The sequence below is a fragment of the Mastomys coucha genome, unplaced genomic scaffold (assembly GCF_008632895.1).
Source record: "Mastomys coucha isolate ucsf_1 unplaced genomic scaffold, UCSF_Mcou_1 pScaffold16, whole genome shotgun sequence".
NCBI lineage: Eukaryota > Metazoa > Chordata > Mammalia > Rodentia > Muridae > Mastomys > Mastomys coucha.
The window spans coordinates 29,418,461-29,430,980 of NW_022196898.1; the positions used below are offsets into that span (position 1 = coordinate 29,418,461).

At 36.2% G+C, this 12,520-nt stretch overlaps 1 non-coding gene across 1 annotated transcript; it reads right to left on the reverse strand.

Moving 5' to 3' along the window:
• Nucleotides 1-9,802: 9,802 nt before the first annotated feature.
• LOC116094564 lies at nucleotides 9,803-9,949 on the reverse strand. Its single transcript, XR_004120199.1, has one exon. It is a non-coding gene; the product is annotated as a small nucleolar RNA SNORA48 (small nucleolar RNA).
• Nucleotides 9,950-12,520: the final 2,571 nt, after the last annotated feature.

Consider the following 12,520-nt stretch of genomic DNA (forward strand, 5'->3'; position numbering starts at 1 on the left):
GTTCTCTTACAAGCAACCTCCCTAGTTAATCGTCTATGTTTCTTTTGAGTATATAAATACTTTTGAAAAATATAAACTGTTCTGAAAACCATAGTATAGTGTAAAAACATGAAATAAGCAATACTACTAATAGAGAAGCTGAGATAGGAGAAGCAAGATTTCAAGACCCTTAGTTGTATACAGCCAGACACTGTCACAAACATACAAGCTGACAGTGAATATAGATTGTACAATGTTGGGCCTATTTCTCCAATTACCAAATTAGAGAGACCATTGGATGACAATCAACAAATTTCCAATTCCTCATATTACTGGATTTCAATCGATTAGGATATGTTGGTAATATTAATTTTCATATTAAGATATTAAGAAAAAGTAATTGTCACTTCCTGTTGTTTTTGTTGTAAGAGGTGGAATTAGGTTTGTGTGGATTTGTTGAAAGATTACCTTCTTGCTTCCAGGGTGTAGTTTTGTTCCTTATGTTGATGTTTTCCATCTATTCTCCTTTGTAGGTTTAGATTTGTGGAAAGATATTGTGTAAATTTTGTTTTGTCATGAAATATCTTGTTTTTTCCATCTTTGGTAATTGAGAGTTTTGCTGGGTATAGTAGTCTGGGCTGGCATTTGTGTTCTTGTAGGGTCTGTATGACATCTGCCCAGGATCTTCTAGCTTTCATAGTCTCTAGTGAGAAATCTGCTGTAATTATGATAGGCCTGCCTTTATATGTTACTTGCCTTTTTTCCCTTACTGCTTTTAAAATTCTTTCTTTGTTTAGTGCATTTGGTGTTTTGATTATTATGTGACGGGAGGAATTTCTTTTCTGGTCCAGTCTATTTGGAGTTCTGTAGGCTACTTGTTTGTTCATAGGCATCTCTTTCTTTAGGTTAGGGAAGTTTTCTTCTATAATTTTGTTGAAGATATTTACTGGCCCTTTAAGTTGGGAGTCTTTACTCTCTTCTATACCTATTATCCTTAGGTTTGGTCTTCTCAGTGTTTCCTGGATTTCCTGGATGTTTTGGATTAGGAGCTTTTTGCCTTTTGCATTTTCTTTGACTGTTGTGTCAATGTTTTCTAAGGCGTCTTCTGCTCCTGAGATTCTCTCTTCTATCTCTTGCATTCTGTTGGTGATGCTTTCATCTATGGCTCCTGATTTCTTTCCTAGGTTTTGTAACTCCAGGGTTGTCTCTCTTTCTTATTTCTTTATTGTTTCTATTTCCATTTTTAGATTCTGGATGTTTTCGCTCATTTCCTTCACCTGTTTGATTATGTTTTCCTGTAGTTTTTTGAGGGATTTTTGTGTTTCCTCTTTAAGAGCTTCTAGCTCTTTACCTGTGTTCTCCTGTATTTCTTTGAGGGTGCTATTTATGTCTTTCTTAAGGTCCTGTTTCATCATCCTAATAAGTGATTTTAGATCTGAATCTTGCTTTTCCGGTGTGATGGTGTATCCAGGACTTGCTGTGGTGGGAGAATTGGGTTCTGATGATGGCAAGTGACCTTGGTTTGTGTTGTTTATTTTCTTACACTTGTCCCCTGCCATCTGTTTAACTCAAGTACTACCTGCCCTTGCTAAATCTGACTGGAGCCTGTCCTTCCTGTGATCTTGATTGTGTTAGAACTCCTCAGAGTCAAGCTGTCTCTGTGATCCTGTGATTCTGGGATCCTGGGATCCTGGGCTTGTTAGATCACCTGGGAGTGTGGTTTTCTCTGTGTGTTGTGGGACTGGCTGCAGAGCTTGTGCCCAAGGTCTGCTCAGAACACTAACCCAGACAGACCAGAAGGAACCTGAGTCACTGGGCTGGCAGAGTTCCTGTGTGCCTGGTCCCGCTGGTCCCAGGTACTCCCAGTTTTGGGACAGATGTTGGTTGATGCTCACCTCTGATCCTGGGTGTGTCAGAGTGTCTGGGAGTGGAGCTTCCTTTGTGTGTCATTGGACTGGCTGCGGAGCTTGTGCCCAAGGATTGCTCTGGACCCCAGCCAAGACAGACTGGAAGGAACCCAAGTCACTGGGCTGGTGGAGTGTCTGTGTGCCTGGTCCTGCTGGTCCCAGTTACTCCCAGTGTTGGGACAGATATTGATTCCTGCTTACCTCTGATCCTGGGTGTGTGGTTTCATCTATTTATTTGATGTTTTCATTCTTTTTAATGGCTGAGTAATAGTGCATCATGTAAAAGTAGCATGTTTTCTTTATCCATTATTCTGCTGAGAGAGAACTAGGTTGTTTCCAGTTTCTGGTTGTTATGAATAGAGAAACAATGAAATGGTTGAGCAAATGTTTGTAGTAAGGTAAAGAGTCCTTTGGTCATCTGAGCATTAACAATATAGCTGGATCTTGAGATACATTAATTCTCATTTTCCTGAGGAACCACCATACTGATTTCCATGGAGGCTGTATGAGTTTGTACTCCCACCAGGAATGAATGAGTATTTCTCTTACTCCATATCGTTAGGCATAAGCTGTCATTAGTTTTGTTGATATTAAGGATTCTGGCAGGAATAAGATGAAATATCAAAGTAGTTTTGATTTAGATTTATCTGATGGTTAAAGATGTTGAGCATTAAACATTTCTTAGCTATTTGAAACTACTTGAGTGAGAATTCTCTGTTTAGATCTATACCTATTTTTTAAGTTTGGTTATTTGCTTTTTGATATCTAGGTTTTGAGTTATTTATATATTTCAAATATTAGCCCTCTATTCGATATGCAGTTGGTAGAATCCATCTCCATTCTATAGGCTGATGCTTTGTGCAAATGATATATCTTTTAGCATACAGAAGCTTGTCACTTTCATTAGTTTGCATATATTAATTGCTAATCTTAGTGCCTATTCTAACAGTGTTCTATTCAGAAACACTTTTTCTGTGACACTGAGTTTATGATTATTCTCCACTTTCATTTTGTCAGGTTTTGTGTATCTGGTTTTATGTTGAGTGAGATCTTTGAACCACTTAGACTTGGTTTTATGCAGGATGATAAATATGGATTTATTTGCATTCTTCTACATGCAGCCACCAAATTTAACTTCCATCATGTGCTGATGATGCTGTTATTTTTCCAGTATGTAGTTTTGGCTTCTTATCAAAAAACAGTTGTCCATAGATGTGTATATTTATGTATGAAGAAAATTCTTCATTTCTTTTAGATTTTCCAATTCAATAAAGTATAGATAGTGTGCCCTTGCAGTTGTCTGGATGTCCTCTATAGCTATTGTACCACTTTTATCTAATTTTTCAATTTAGATCAATTTTCTGCCTTTTCTTTAATTTACATAAAAATTTGTTATTCTTATTGATTTACTCAAAGAGCTGACTCTATTTTGCTGATTTTATGTATTGATTTTTGTTTGTTGGGTTCTGTTTTTTTGTCTTTAGAACTGAGTTTGATTACTTCTTGTTGTTTAGACATTTTAGATATGATTTCTTCTTTTGTGCATTGTTACTTTATTAGTATGTGATCTCTCCATTTTTTTTTTTAATGGATGCATTTAAAACTATGAACTTGCCACTTGGATTCACTCTCATTGTATCCTATAAGCTTGGGTATGTTGTTTTCATTTTCATTAAATTCTGGAAATTCTTTCATTTCTTTCTTGACCCACTTCTCATTCAGTAGTGAGTTGTTCTGTTTCCATGACTTTGTAAGCTTTCTGTTGTTGCTGGTATCCAGTTTTAATGTGTGGTGGTCAGATAGGATGCAGGGTATTATTCTATTTTTCTTGTATTTCTTGAGAATTTATGTTTGAATGTGTAGTCACTTTTGGAGAAAGTTCTATGAGGTACAGAGAACAAAATATATTCTTTTGTTTGGTAAAATATTCGTTAAATATCTATTGGTTCCATTTGTTTAATAATATCTGTTGGAACATTTGTCTGCTTATGTTTTTTGTGGATGACTTCTTAGTTGGTAAGAGTGAGGTATTTAAGCCTCCCACTATCAATGTGTTCTTTAAGCTGTACTAGTATTTTGGTTTTGTTTTTGTTTATTTTTTATGTACTTGGGCACACTTGTCTTTCTTATATAGATGGTAAGAAATGCAATGTCTTTCCTTGTTTTTTTAAATTTGATATTGCTGATCTGAGATTATTTAGTCTATGTGTTTTCTTGGATGTAGTTAATATCTTTAGATTAGAATTTATGTTCTAATACCTTCTGTAGGACTATATTTGAAGATATTGCTTAAGTTTAGTTTTATCATTGAATATCTTATTTGCTCTGTCGTGATTAAATGTTTTGTTGGGTACAATAGTCTGGAGTAGTGTTTGTGGTCTCTAATCTGTAGAACATTTATCCAGGCCCTTATGGCTTTTAGAATCTCCATCGAAAAGTCAAGTGTTACTTGAATAGGTCTAGATTAATATGTTACTTGCTTCTTTTCCCTTGCAGCTTTTAATATTATTTCTTTGTTGTATATATTTGGCATTTGAATTATTTTGTGCTGAGAAGACTTTTATTTTCAGGTGCAACTTCTTTGGTGTTCTGTATGCTTCTTGTAACTCTATAGGTGTGTCTTTCTTTAGGTTAGGAAATTTTTCTTCTATACTTTTGATGAAAGTATTATATGTGCCTTTGACCTATGGTTTTTCTCCTTCCTTTATTTCTAATATTCTTAAATTTTTTGTCTTTTTGTACTGTTTCAGATTTCTTGCATGTTTTGGAATTGTTTTCAATGTCCAAGGTTCTCTCTTCCATCTTTTGTATTCTGTTGGTGAGACTTACTCTTAGTTTTCTGTTCAAGGTACTAAAATTTTCATTTCTAGATTTTCCTTAGTTTGGTTTTCTTTATTAAGTCTATTTCCACCTTCATGCATTGAACTATTTCACTTATTTCCATGGATTTCTAGATGGATTTATTTTTTTCCTTATTAAGGACCTTTATCACATTTCTAAAGGCTGTTTTAAGGCCTTTTTGTGTGGTTTCGCTATCTTGCAGTTCTCTATGCCTACTATCATAGCATTGCTGGGTTTTAATGGAGATATACTGTCTTGGACATTATTGATTGTACTTTTAGGATGACATCTAAGCATCTGGGTTTGGGAAGATTATAAGTCTAGGTGCTGATATCTGGTCTTGTCTTTGGTGCACAGGTGTTTTGTTCCTTGGTTTCTATAGTGGTCTCCTGTTCTAGAAGGATGTGGTATCTGTGTTTCCTGGTAAGTATCTTAGGATCCTGACAAACATAACCACTAGGCTTTCCAGGTAAAATGTATTTTTAGGCATCAGGAGCTGACTTTTAGGATTGGGAATGGGAATGCAGCATGTAAGAAGGAATGGTGGGTGTTCCACAAGGTTCTACTAGTCCCTTGGTAATAGGAACAGTGAAAGAGAAGAATTCACGGCAGATAATTAGCTACAGAGCAGGGATAAGACTAGAGGATGAAGTACAGGAGGGAAGCTAGAGATATGCCTTGCTGGCCTATTTGTTTTTTACATTCCAGTCTCTTAATGGAGCATGTACGTTTCAAAATATGCTAATGTTTCCACTAGATTCCAGATACACACATCCTTAACCCACTGTTTAATGTTTCCGTAACTCTCCATGGTAACAGTATTAACTACCTCTTTTCTATTGTTCTTGCTGTTGTTCTGGAAAACATAGGTATAATCAACCATATTACAGCTGGCTGACTCTGCATGGTAATGTACCTTTCATTGCAATATAGGAATCATGAAGCTCTTCCTTCATCATAAAAACAATCCACTTTCTCTGAGGTAGTGGTTATAAGAAACATGTTCATACATCAATGATTTTGTAATACTAGGGTTAAAGTTATTTTGCAGCCATGTAAGACAGAAATCTAAGCTCTGAGTTGTCTATTTCATTGAAAATAAATCACTGCCATTTTCAAGGATTCCAGAGGCTCAATATAATTGACTTGCTTCTAAGATGCTGTTTTCAGGGGGGGAAAGTTTCAGGATATAGGAGACTTTGTCATGTGAGAGATTTGCTCTCTAAGTCTAACTGCTAGTTAGTGGGTTTGTACATGACAATAAACGTGTCCCATTTATAATATCCATTTCCCTCAACCTGTGGGACAGTCTCTCATGCCATAAGATTACTGAGGAGAGATCGATATATCATTTTTATCCTACCCATTGGGATATTTCCCAATATTTTGTTTCTTGCTAGAATTTGCATAAGAAACATTACTCTTCACAGTCAGTGACATCTGGACACTCTTCTGGAGATGTTTAATCCAGACTTTCCTACCTTTTCAATATATTCTTTTCCAATCAACCAAATATACAAACCAGTCATCTCTGTCTAAAGTCCCATAAATAGGAAAATATGATAATACTTCTCTCTTCAAACAATTCACCAGCTAGATGCATATTTCTGATTGTATTTAAAGTTGGAGGCTGATGATGCTTTGGGGGCAGATGCTGTCAGTTGTTAATATTTAAAGGAATCAGTGTTAGAACATGAGATTAGGTTGTTAAAGATTTACTTTTAAGTAAATTATAGATATGAATGTTTTTGATCTGATGCATATATGTGTTATCACTCCATTGCCTATTTTATATTACATATGTACACACATAAAATCATATATATATGTACATATATATATATATTATAAATATGTAATTTCTCTTTTAGTTCTAAAGTATTGATATTGTCTCACAACATATGGGGCAATATATTTGTGGAACAATATCACAGAAGCACAATGCCACCACCATCTCATCCTATCAGAATAGGCTCTACCACACTGCTAGATGATCCATTACCATTTTATTTATGTGCCTTCCGCTGCCACCAAGGGCTTAAATCACTACATCCTTCTCAGTATGGTGTAATTTACATGCCTCAGTGAAGTGGTCATGCAAATGGACACGCCCCATATCCTATAGTTTTCTTTTTGGTGTGTGTGCAAAAACATCTAAAAATCTACTTTGAGCAAATTTACAACTTCAAATAGAACACTATTAATTGTATTCCTCATATTGTGTGTGAAGCTCTGTATTTGCTCACCCAACAGAATGGCAACTTATAGCTTCTAGAAACTACCCTTTCTGACTCGCTAATCATTGTTCTCTTTATTTCAATGTATTCAGCCTTTCTTTTTATTACTCTTCATTTGTTATTATTGCTGCCATGAAATTACATGCATATATCCTTTGCTTTCTGTATTTGGCCTTTTATCCCCTGGGACAAAATCTTACCAGTTCATTGATATTGAAACATGAGGCAGAAACTTTTACTAAAAGGAAGAATGTGTATAGTCATAGATATGACACCATTATATGTATTTTATAAGTTATTCAACAGGAAAGAAATTTATTTTCTGAAATAGTTCACCAAGCTAGTAATCTCAAATAGATCCAACAGTGTATTCACACATTATTTGAGACTGAGCACAGTGAAGAAGGATGATACTGCTGTTTTCTTCTGCCAGTCCTCACTCTATAAAGTGAGGGATGGACTAAGATATGAATCAGGAATTATTCTGTCCATCCTACACACAACACTAAAAAAATCCTGATATAAGATAGAAGAACGAGATTCACGCTTTACTGTAAAATGGTTATTTTTATCAGAGTCTTGTATCTTATAACTGATATCTGATAACTAAGTCTTGAAAAATACCAACAGCAAATAACAACAAGAAAAGCACTAATAAGAAAATCTCATCAGTTTAAACTTTTGTCCTAACTGGTCTGAAGTGTCAGGGCTATTTGCAAAAGCACTCTCATTACTCCAGTACCACTGGCTGAATTAGACAACCTGCTCAGCAATGTGAGTGAAATAAAAGCTGATAGTAACAATAAAACTTCACAATGAAGTCCAATTGTTTGTGTGTCCTACGGGTGCCTACTGTAACTGTGAATTAAATGTTTCTTTTTATTGGAGTAGATAAATGAAAGTCCCACTTTTCACCTTCTTATTATTCAAGCTGGACACAGACATTAGAATATAAGATTGCTGAGTGGAGATTACCCTACCAAGCTTCACATGGAATAGTCAAATGAAGAGTCTGAGACATTCTAGAAATAATTTCTCAAGTCAGGAGTCCACTTTTCTAACTTACTGAAAGACCGCTTTCCTTGTTTCCATAGCACATTTCAAAACAAGGCAAGACAAGACAAAACAAAACAAAACAAAACATCATGGTATAGTACTTCTGAGAAAGGAAGATACATATTTTGTAAATTTTCTGTGCTCCTTCAGAAATAGGAAGCTTGCCGTTAGCATGGGAGTAGTCTAAATTGGTAGTTTATATCATTGCTGTTTTGGAAATGATGATTTCTTTTCAATACGCCAAGCAGTATATTCTGTACCTTAGATATAGCACATAGTAATCATTATTAAGCAAATGCCAAGGGTTGTACACTATATAAAGACTAACATTTATGTGATGAATTTACCTCACAGTATTGGTTAGTATTATTAAGTGCTTCTGTGTACAGTTTGGTCTACAACTTCAATCTTTATTGTTATGTTACTCTACTCATCTATGCCATTATTATCCTATTGTTCTACAGAGAATCAGAATGCAATCAGAACCATTTGACAATATTTCCATGATCTTTAAACAAGACGTTAATCCCCATCCCACAGGATGTCCAGATGATGTATGGAGCACAAATATCATTTGCTTTGGACCGTATCACTAGGGATTGTAACTTACAGGAATTTAAGTATCTAAATCTACAGTCATGTCTTAATTTTTGAAATTGAGTATTTTTGAAAAGCTCTCTAAGAATCCAGTGCAGACAGGATAATGTGTCTACTTTGTGTGATGTAAATCCTTGGTTTATACCTTGTTTTTGGATTCCCAAGCACATATCAATCTATAGTGAGAAGTAAAAAGTTTAGAAGTAGAGTTGGGATTTATTATTTTATATTCCTCCTTAAATTAGATTAGGCTTGGTCCATGTCTGATTCTGGCTAAGTTTCATACTATTTAATTTCTGTTGGTTTAAGGATTCTCATTTAGCCTAAGCCTTTTTTTGTTCAACATTTTGTTTAAATCTGATTTGTCATTTTATTTTTCAGTTGTTATGCTATAGAGTGCCTTCAAACTTGTAATCCTTCTTTCTCAGTCTCCCAAATTCATGTGTGAACATGCTTAATTGTGGTGTTTGGAGACATTTGCTGCCCAGGTGAGGTACAAGACCCACTCTCCTGAATGCTACAGCTGAAGAGGGGCTGGCCCAGCTTACTGGATTTCATGACACCAGGTCCAGCTCTCCCACACTCAAACTTTGGGGCCAGCTTACCCACATCTCCACCACCAGGCTGCCTTTGGTGAGAGGTGGAGCCAGTTCTCCAGAGTACTGCAGCCAGTGAGGGGCCAGCCTATTCTCCACAGCCCCTAGCCATCCAAGAAATCCCTGGCAGCTGCCCTGACCAGAGACTTCCCTGTGTTTTCTAGTGATCATGTGAGCCACGGACATAAAAAATGACCCCTGCTACTGTGTAGCCAGAAGCAGATATGTCCCTTAAAGACAGTTTAGGGTGAGATCCCACCATGGCCCAGGTGGCAGGGTTGGCCACTCACAGCAGGCTACTCCTCTCTACTCTTGAGTCTCCAGTTCCATCTCTCTTTATAATATTCAAGCTGTTTAACTCCTCTTTCTTTTCCATCTGTCCACCACATACTGGCATATTGTGGTTGCTCCTGCTGTAGAGTGGCCATGAGGCTGGCAGGATCCTGGGTGACATTCTCCAACAGTGCTGTTGCATGATGTGGTGGCACATGGGTATCAATGTCCTGATTGTGTCATGTGGGTGGCATGGCAGTCCTCATGGCCTCTGTCTTCCTCCTCCCACACTGTGCTGCTTCAATTTGATTTGATTTGATGTGTCCTAGACATAAAACAGGTTTGGCCACCAAGCCAGGCATCAAGCTACGATGAAGAAAGGATTGCCATCTGCTCTCTGCCCCTGACTAATATAAAAAACACCACCACCACCAAAGTGTCTCTTTGCCCATTCCCAGAGATTGGGGGGCACTAGTTATTCTCATATCCTCAAATATTTATCATGAACATCATTTTCTTTAAGCACTGGAAATTAACATTAAATATTTCAAAATACTTGATGTTATTTTTAATCTGTCTCTTCTTTGATTCTGATAGAAATGTGTAAGTGTTCTTTCTTTACTGTTAAGGTTGAAGAGCTTTACTTCAATTCATTCCTGAAGGCTTGTAGACAGATGTGAGTTATATCTTCATTCTAATGAAATGGAAAACCAAACTACCATGCTTGGATTGCAGTTTTTCCACTAGAGAAATAAATTAAAATAGACAGTTGTGGATAGAGACTTTAATGTTAAGTAAAGTAAGGTGGACTTAGAAAAATAAAGACAAAAATAACATACCCATTTTATATACAGAACAGTTTTAAATGCATATATAATATATGTATTTATATGTTTGTGTGTGTATGTGTGTGTGTGTGTGGTGTACGTTAAAGACTTAAAAACTTCAAACTAGAATTGCTCTGTATCTTCCTATTGAACAATGTATCTCTGAGCACTCGTATCCCTGCCTTATATCTTGTTTATAGCCAGTCCTTACTTAACTCTCATTTCAGCACCCTGCACACTAGGCTTATGAAAAATATAGCTGTGGGCTTGTGTGTGGACATACATATACACAGACACACACATACTGGACTGAAATGTTCTCAAATCTATGTACATGAAAGATGTGATACCTAATAGCATCAATTTCACTGGTTCTTCCTCTTGATACTAGTGGCAGCATTTTTATTAATCCAACAAATACATATTGCAACTCTCTGGGCATTATGGTATGTATAAAGATTGACATTTGACCACAAAAATCTGGTTGACATGTAAATTTAGGAATTACCTCTGAATCCTTCAGGACCTCTAGTTTTTATGGCATCACTACATATTTCCCTTCAAACACCTATGTATGTTTCTTTAAAATGTATTAATTTATTTTTATGTGTGTAGCTGTATATATATATATATATATATATATATATATATATATATATATATGCTCAACTAGTATGCAGGGACCCCAGAAGCCAAAGGAGAGCATCTAATCCAGTAGAACTGGAGTTGCAGGTGGCTATGAACTTCTTGATCTTAATGCTGGGAAACTGAGCCCAGGTCTTCTGGAAGGACAAGAAGTACATTCTCCCTGTCATCTCCCATACCCCCATATAAATGTTGAATTTAGAAGATACTTAAGTGTTTTTTTGTTTCATAGATGCCCATTGTTTCCATTAAAATTTAAGGTTAAAATATGAAAAAAAAAACCAGAAACAGGGAATGAGAGAGGAAGAAGACATCGAAAGGGAGTTTGGAGTGGTGGAGAACAGAGGGCAGTAGAATAATTTAACATAAAATCCAAAAAAGAGGAAGCTAAAGCATGGAAAGGGACAATCAATATGGGAGATGGAGAGATAGGAAGGACAGTGTTGAGGGAGCCAAATGGAAGCCAAGTAAAATGATATGTATCCAGGAAAGTGAAACAAATTGTATTGTTTGCTTTGGACTCTAACTTAAAATAATTAATTTTAGAAAGAGAACTGAACTATGTTTTGGAGTTCCATTGCGGGCTCCAGTACACTGGCAGTCATCAGAGTTCAGAGAGGTTCAATGATAGAGTTAACAATTACTGCATGCATCTGTCTGATTCTCAGCTCAACATCTGTGCTCAATAATTAGCTCATTATTTGCTTAAACTTAAAGGAAACCAAGAAAAGGTAAGGTATTTAATATGCTTAGAAATTTGCTTTCCCTAAAGTCTGATGACAAGGAACTGCATCTGTGTTAGTTCTGACAGGCAGCCAAGCTCAGATTAAAGATAGAGACATAATTTGAGAAGTGAGGGATTTAAGTAAATTTGAGGATTTCTGCAACCCTAACTTGGAAAAGTTGAATACATGACAAGTGGCAGTAGAAAAAGTGACAGGACACAGGCAAATAGACGTCCAAGAAAACATATAGGACTTATGTCTTCCTTTGTTCTTTGGAAGAGTAAAGCTTTCAACTTTCAAATGTCAGGAGAATAACTGAAAGATAATTCTGAATGCCTGGAGTTTTAAATAGAACAAGTGTGCACTCACAGCTCTGAAAGGCATCCTAGGAAAAAGAACTGAGGTAATGAAAATGCAATGAGGTGTGTGGGTAGGAATGGGTTGGCACTTTGTTTCCTTCAGAAAGGAGCCCGTTCTCAGCATCCTTACCTGATGGGTTTGGTTGTACTCCTATCTCAGGTTCTGAGTATTAGATTCTGAAGTTTACTGTTACTCACAGCCATACTTCATTACATTCTCTTGTCTCTGTGTTCTGTCTTTTCACCCTCTATGTTCACATTTGCAGTTGACAAAGCAATTTGTATTAAGTGGAGGTAGAAGTAAGATTTAAAATCATTTGCTCATTTCATTGTATAATTAAGTGATTGTTCAGGAAGAAAAATAGCATCTAACATCAACAAAAACCAAGACAAACTAGACATGTCAAATTTGTTTCTATGGCTACTTTATATCTTTAGACACACATTGAAATGACATGGCTTAATGTTTGTGTTAGGA